Below are 6000 nucleotides of genomic sequence, written 5' to 3'. Positions count from 1 at the left end.
GTTTTAACGCACGCTTGGGTCTCCCTTTCTGACTATCGAGTACTTTCACTCCTTGCCACCGAGGGCTTCGGATCCCTTCGAGGCTTCCTGTACTTCGCTTGGAATCCCCTGTTTCATTTGCCAGCAGCTCCGTCTGCTGAGAGGACGTACTTTGGGAACTGCCAAGGAGCAGCAGACACAACTCGGCTTTGCCAATACAGCATACGGTTTTGTTCTCTCCTCCCTCCCCAACCCCCTTCCTCGACTCGCTGTCTGGGCCGAGCGGGAGGAGGCGGAGCAGGAGGTGGGGAGAAGGGTGGGGGTGGGGGAGGAACCGGCGCAGAACAAACAAGTTCTCCGGCGAGTTGTTTACAGAGCAGGTGGACCTGACGTCAGCCAGGAGGCTCCCCTGCAAATCGGAACAACAGTCTACTCCGCGCTTCCCCCTCCCTTAAAGAAGTTGGGGGAGCCGGGGGAGGAGATAGGTGGATGGGGGTGACAGGCATTCTAACCAGCTGGTTCCAAACCACTTTGGGGATCAACAACAACAGTCAACGTTAACAACGCAAAGTAAAACAAAAATAAACAAGTGGCCCAACAGTACTTCAGAATCCTCGGAGGCGTCCCTTCCCTCCGCCCGCCCCTCCGAGAAGAGGCGGCTCGGCGCGCAGCGTGTGTACAGTTTGCATTGCCAACAACACGCGCGCGCGGCCGGGTGCGCGCGCCCGCCAGAGCACACTCACACACATACACACATACACACACACATACATACACACACACGCACACACACACAGAGATCCGGGTGGGGGGAGCGGCAGCGCGAGACAGCGCGAGCCTCCGAGAAAGCGCGAGACACGCCGGCGCGTGCAGCTCTGCGGCGGCCGCAGCGCCCCGGCTTGAGCCCAGCGCAGCCCGCCCTTGAGCGCCGGTCCGGGTTATTTATGCGGCGGCCGCGTCCGCCAGCTGCGGCTTCCTCCAGCCCCCACCCCGGGCGCGCCCCCACTCGCGGCAGCAGCTGCCAGGAATCGCGCGTGGGTGTGTTGTTTGGGAGCTTCTGCCTCGGCGCCGCGGGTGCCACCTCCCGGGACGCTGCCCAGGCGTCTTCGGTCGCGGTAAGTTTCTTTGCCCTCACTGTGGCGCGCTTCACCTCCGCCCCCCAGCCCGTCCCAGCCACCTCCACCCAGGGCCGGTCTGCGTGCGCCTTTACTCTGCTCCGCGCTCCTCCCAGGGCGGCGGCGGCGGCAAAGTTTCGCCCCAGTCGCTGCGCTCGGTGCGGCGCGGCGCTGCGGGGCGGGTGTGACATGTGTCAAATTTCGGCTCGGCATCCGGGTCGCGTTCCGGACCCAACATCACCGCTTGTGCTTTTTCATTTTGCTTTGTGATGTGGGGAAGGGGGAGTCGAGAGAAGGGAGGTTGCTGTTGCCTCACGGACGATTTTTAGTTTTGTATGTGCCAAGTGTTGCCTTGTCTGGCGACACCGCGGCTGGAGGAATATGTGTGTTGAGACTCCAGTTGTGTTCGTTTACTCTTTTATTTCTCTTGTTTGTTGTCTCTTCCTCTTCCTTCCTACCCCTCCTCCCGCCCCCCCCTCCCCTAGAGGAGAAACGAGAGTAAGAACATCTGGCGGTTGGACCAACTTTACTGATCCAACTGCTGACCTTTATTTATTCAATGGGGCAAGTGCACGCTTCTGGTCTCAAAGTTAGACACTTCAGCGTACAATTCACAAGTACTTCTCTGGAATGGGAGGCGGAGAGGGGACAGTCCTGCTTCTCCAGCGAAGAAACTCCTGGCCCCTAGTGACGCTTCAGGATGATCGTGCATCTCGACTGCTGCCCCCGATCGCGCTCTTTCCCCTGTCCACGGTTAGCAGGAGCCGCTTCACCCGGGGTCTGTCCTACTCTTATTTTTATTCAGCTTTGGAAAGGTCTCCCCACTCTGAGGGTGGGTTTGGGGGTGAAATCCCTCTTCCCGGTTCTTCAGGGAGGGCACGAGGGAGGGGCGCAGACACCTTTCGGAGAAAGGGAGTGTTCTCGGTTGGCTTTTACCTGTAAATCCGCGGAGGCCCCGGGCGAGCGGAGGGCGGGCGCGCAGGCTTGACTTTGACCCCGGGGGAGCGCGGGTCCCGACGTCCCGTAGCGCTCGCGGCGGCGCACGTGCGGCGGCGGCGCGGGCTGGACCCGCTAGGTGGCCGCGCCCGCCGTCCGCACGTCTCCCGCGCGCCTCTCCCCGCCCCTCGGGCCGCAAAGCGCCCGGACGCCCGGGCACCCGGACCTAGGGACTAGCGTCTGCGTGGACCCTCGCTTGCCCCGGGCGTTCGGGTCGGCCTAGAGCAGGGAGGGAAAGTTGCCCTCCTATCCTCAGACCCTGAGATATCTTAGGTAAGTCTCTCAGGGCACCTGGCGCGCGGGTGAAACTCATTAGGAGTAACGGGAGGGAAAGGCACGTGCGAGTCTCGGGCATTTGAGAGCGGAACCAGTGCGCGCTTTGCACGCGGACTAGGCAAGAGAGGCCCAACTGGACACCGCTCGGGGGGGGGCTCCTCAGACTCCGGAGTCCCCAAGGAACTAGACCCATCTGTGTATTTGTTTATTCAGCTTTGTAACCAACAGTTTTAAACCACTTAATGGACAGCTGCTGTCTGTAGTGCTCCTATCCCCCCCGCCCCGCCCATTTTCTCTCACCACATGTTGAAATCCAGTCAGTTTCTTGATCTTGAGGATTGTTCCTCGAGTCTTGTCTGCTCCCAGGTGGTCAGGCTTTCGCGACGTGTGAAAGACCTGTGGGAGTGTGTTAGGTGTGTACATTTGTAGTCGTCATGGATTCAGAAGTGCTGAAAGAGCTACCTCCCCAACTTGTCCAGAGCCTGCTTAGAAGAATAATTAAGTAGTAGCAGGTAAGCCAAGGGGAGAAAGTGACGCTCTGGTGTCAAGTAGCTCAAGTGGACGATTTCCAACTGGAAGTATTTCGGGAGATTAACTTTTAGAAAACAAAAGTTTGCCTGGAAGGCACATCTTTGCACACTCTCCTAACTCAAATAGTTTGGTTAGGCTTCAGTGGAGACAGGAGGGGTGTGTTTAATAGCACGTCTATGCTAGAGGTCAAAACTCAAAGATGAGCTTTCAGATATTTTCGTCTTCAATTTTGCATTGTGGTGTACCTCAGGAAATGTTTTATGTTGTCAAAAGGCCTGTTTATCTTTTCTGTCATTGTGAGTTATGGATAAGTATATTCTCAGTGTCCTGGAATTTTAAAGTGTAGTGTTTGTTTAATACTGCTAACCAATACTTTACAATTTCGATTTAGTTGTATATGTATTAATAAAGTGGGTATAAAGTTATATACACTATGGTCATTAGGGTCATAAAATTTCATTTCAGCTTTAGAGCTTTTAAAAGTTGTTTCTTTCCTTCCATCCATCCTTCCATTTTTATTACTAAACTACACCCACGTTCAGTAGTTGTTCAGTTCAGTTCTTCTCTAAGAAACCCACTATTTCATTGTTATCTAAAACTTAAGTGAAAGAAAGGTTTAACTGTGATAAAGTTACTGACTTTTAAAGAGGAGACTAGAAACCTGATGATACATCCCTGTTGGTAAGTGACAGAAGACACTCAATTTTAAAAGATCATCTTAAATTTCACTTTTAAGTACAAGAATACAAAAAAAAATTAAGGGAATAATTTTTAACATTCAATTTAAATGTGAGTACAAGTTTTTTTTAATACATAGTTTATTAAATGTTACTATTACACTATGATGAATATTAAAATAGAGCAATCAAAGGGAAATGTATACAAATAACAGTTATGAGCTATTTTAAACTATCTTTCAAAATTCCTCAACTTATACATTAGGATTCAGATGATGGAAATTCTAGAACTGAATATTGTTTTCAAGTGAAAGGAGACCTATAATTACATTATGATAGGAATAGATTTATGAATAGTTATATCTGAGTAAACTGTCATTAGAGTTTTATTTCTTTGCATTGATGGTAGTACAGTGGTTTTGCTTTAAAAATAAAATAAAATAAATCTTTGTGATATTCTAAAATCCTAAAATAGGGGAAATTGTTGTATGTGACACACCAAAAAATAGGAAAAAATGTGAACATTAAAATTACAGAAAACCTGTAATGAGAAATTATATTCCTTTTGTACAAGCAAAAACTCAGAAACACAAAACAACTCTCTTTGCATAACTATTAAAATTGTACTTTATGAAAAGTATATTTAAATATGTGAAAATACCTTCATGGCTTGATTGAGACTTTTAGAGCATATAATAATATGTTGAACATAGCCAAATTTACCAGACATTTTTATTTCAAGAGAAAATGTGAGGGTTATGGTACTTCATTACATAAAAGAGATATTGTTTGTGTTATATTTAAAGATTTATAGCTGCTCTGCCTCATCACCCTTGTCTGTTTCTGTGTGGACAGTCTCATGTTGTGTCAACTATTAGTTATAATACTGATAGAAAAGTGAATGTTGGAAGTGGTTATGTATTTTCTGTCTCTCTTAATTAAAATAAAAAGAAACCAAGGGGGTAATGGCAGGGTGGGATGAATTGGGAGATTGGGATTGACATGTATAAACTGTTGATACTATGTATAAAATAGATAACTAATGAGAACCTACTGTATAGCACAGGGAACTCTACTCATCACTCTGTGGTGACTTAAATGGGAAGGAAATCCAAAAAAGAGGGGATATATGTATACGTATGGCTGATTCACTTTGCTATACAGCAGAAACTAACAGAATATTGTAAAGCAACTATACTCCAATAAAAATTTTAAAAAAAAGAGACCATTGACTTGTAAGAGAATATCACTAAGAAGTTCTCTTGGCATGAGTGTTGCTAAATAAAATTGCAAATCACAGTTGAATTCCAAAATAATATCAGTTGCGTTACAGTCACTGAATACTAATTCATGGCACAGTTTTTTGTTTGTTTGTTTGTTTTTCTCTTTAACTTTGTGACAGAGGGTAGTGATCTTAGTGATAAATGAATGGATCTAAAATGTTCTAACCGGTGCCCAGATTCATACTGCCCTTTGATAAAAGAACGTTTATTTCTTAAATTAGGCCCCCTAATTAGTGTATTTTAAGATTTGCATAGATTTTGAAAGTGACCTTGTTTATGTAGTGCTTAATTCATAGAGTTCTAACAAACTTGGTCAAATCCAACCCAGAAAGATTGTTGTTTATCTTCTTAAGCCTTCTGAAAGGTGCTTGAAACTTTCCTTAAACATATTCCAGTGCTTATGATCCACAAATAACCTAATGCCTAATTTGAGTTTTATATGCCATAGTTTACATCTCTTCTTTTTTTTAGATGACATGAATATTTGCTTAGGTCCAACTACTTATCTCTTAATATACTTGGACTCCAGTCATATCACTTACAGAGTGTTATCTGTAAAGGTAACACTTTACAGGTAAAGGTAAAAATAATTTAAAGGTAAAAATAATTTAAGTTCTTTAGGTTTGTTTGTTTTTTTCATGAGGCTTAGGTCATTTTCAGTGCTTTCTTATGGAGTTGTTCCAAACTTTAGCGTCTTCATTTGTCCCATAACTATTTTGTTTTTTAACACCTTAACTAAGAATAGTTAGGAGGGTTGATTAAAAATAACATTACTTTGTTTTTAAGTCCAGCATTGGTTATATGAAAATTCACTACTATTGAATTTCATAAATACTAATAAGTAGAATAGCCTTTCCTTGTAGGTGTTCCTACCTACTAAAATAAATGGTACTTACTTCCACTTGCTTATTTCCTTCTGCCCTGTCATTACCTTTGATGTATTTTTGTATATACTCTTTTGCTCTGCACAGTGTTTTCATCTATCCCCTGTCTGCAATTTTCCAAACAAAATGAACAAAAAAAGAGAGTAACTTTGCTGAAATATAAAGAGATATTATAGCTAAGAGGTTAACATTAGAATATTGAGTTGCTGGAGAGAGGTCCTTAGAGAATATTTAGATTTGTTATGTTCCAACACTATTA

The 6000-nt window shown here is 45.2% G+C and overlaps 1 protein-coding gene across 3 annotated transcripts in view; it reads left to right on the top strand.

Annotated features, from left to right (window-relative positions):
• Positions 1–737: 737 nt before the first annotated feature.
• FOXP2 (forkhead box P2) overlaps positions 738–6000 on the top strand; it is a 528540-nt gene continuing 523277 nt past the window's right edge. For 2 of the 3 annotated variants that reach the window (XM_060305387.1, XM_060305386.1), the window contains exon 1: positions 2240–2363. The gene's annotated coding sequence lies outside the window, so the exon portion shown is untranslated. Of the gene's footprint in view, positions 1095–2239; positions 2364–6000 lie in introns of those variants that run through there. The other variant, XM_060305385.1, reaches the window with a different exon arrangement.

Source organism: Globicephala melas, chromosome 9, assembly GCF_963455315.2.
Source record: "Globicephala melas chromosome 9, mGloMel1.2, whole genome shotgun sequence".
Taxonomy (NCBI): Eukaryota; Metazoa; Chordata; class Mammalia; order Artiodactyla; family Delphinidae; genus Globicephala; species Globicephala melas.
Note: the sequence above shows the minus strand (reverse complement) of the source record. Positions and strands in the feature narration are given on the sequence as shown.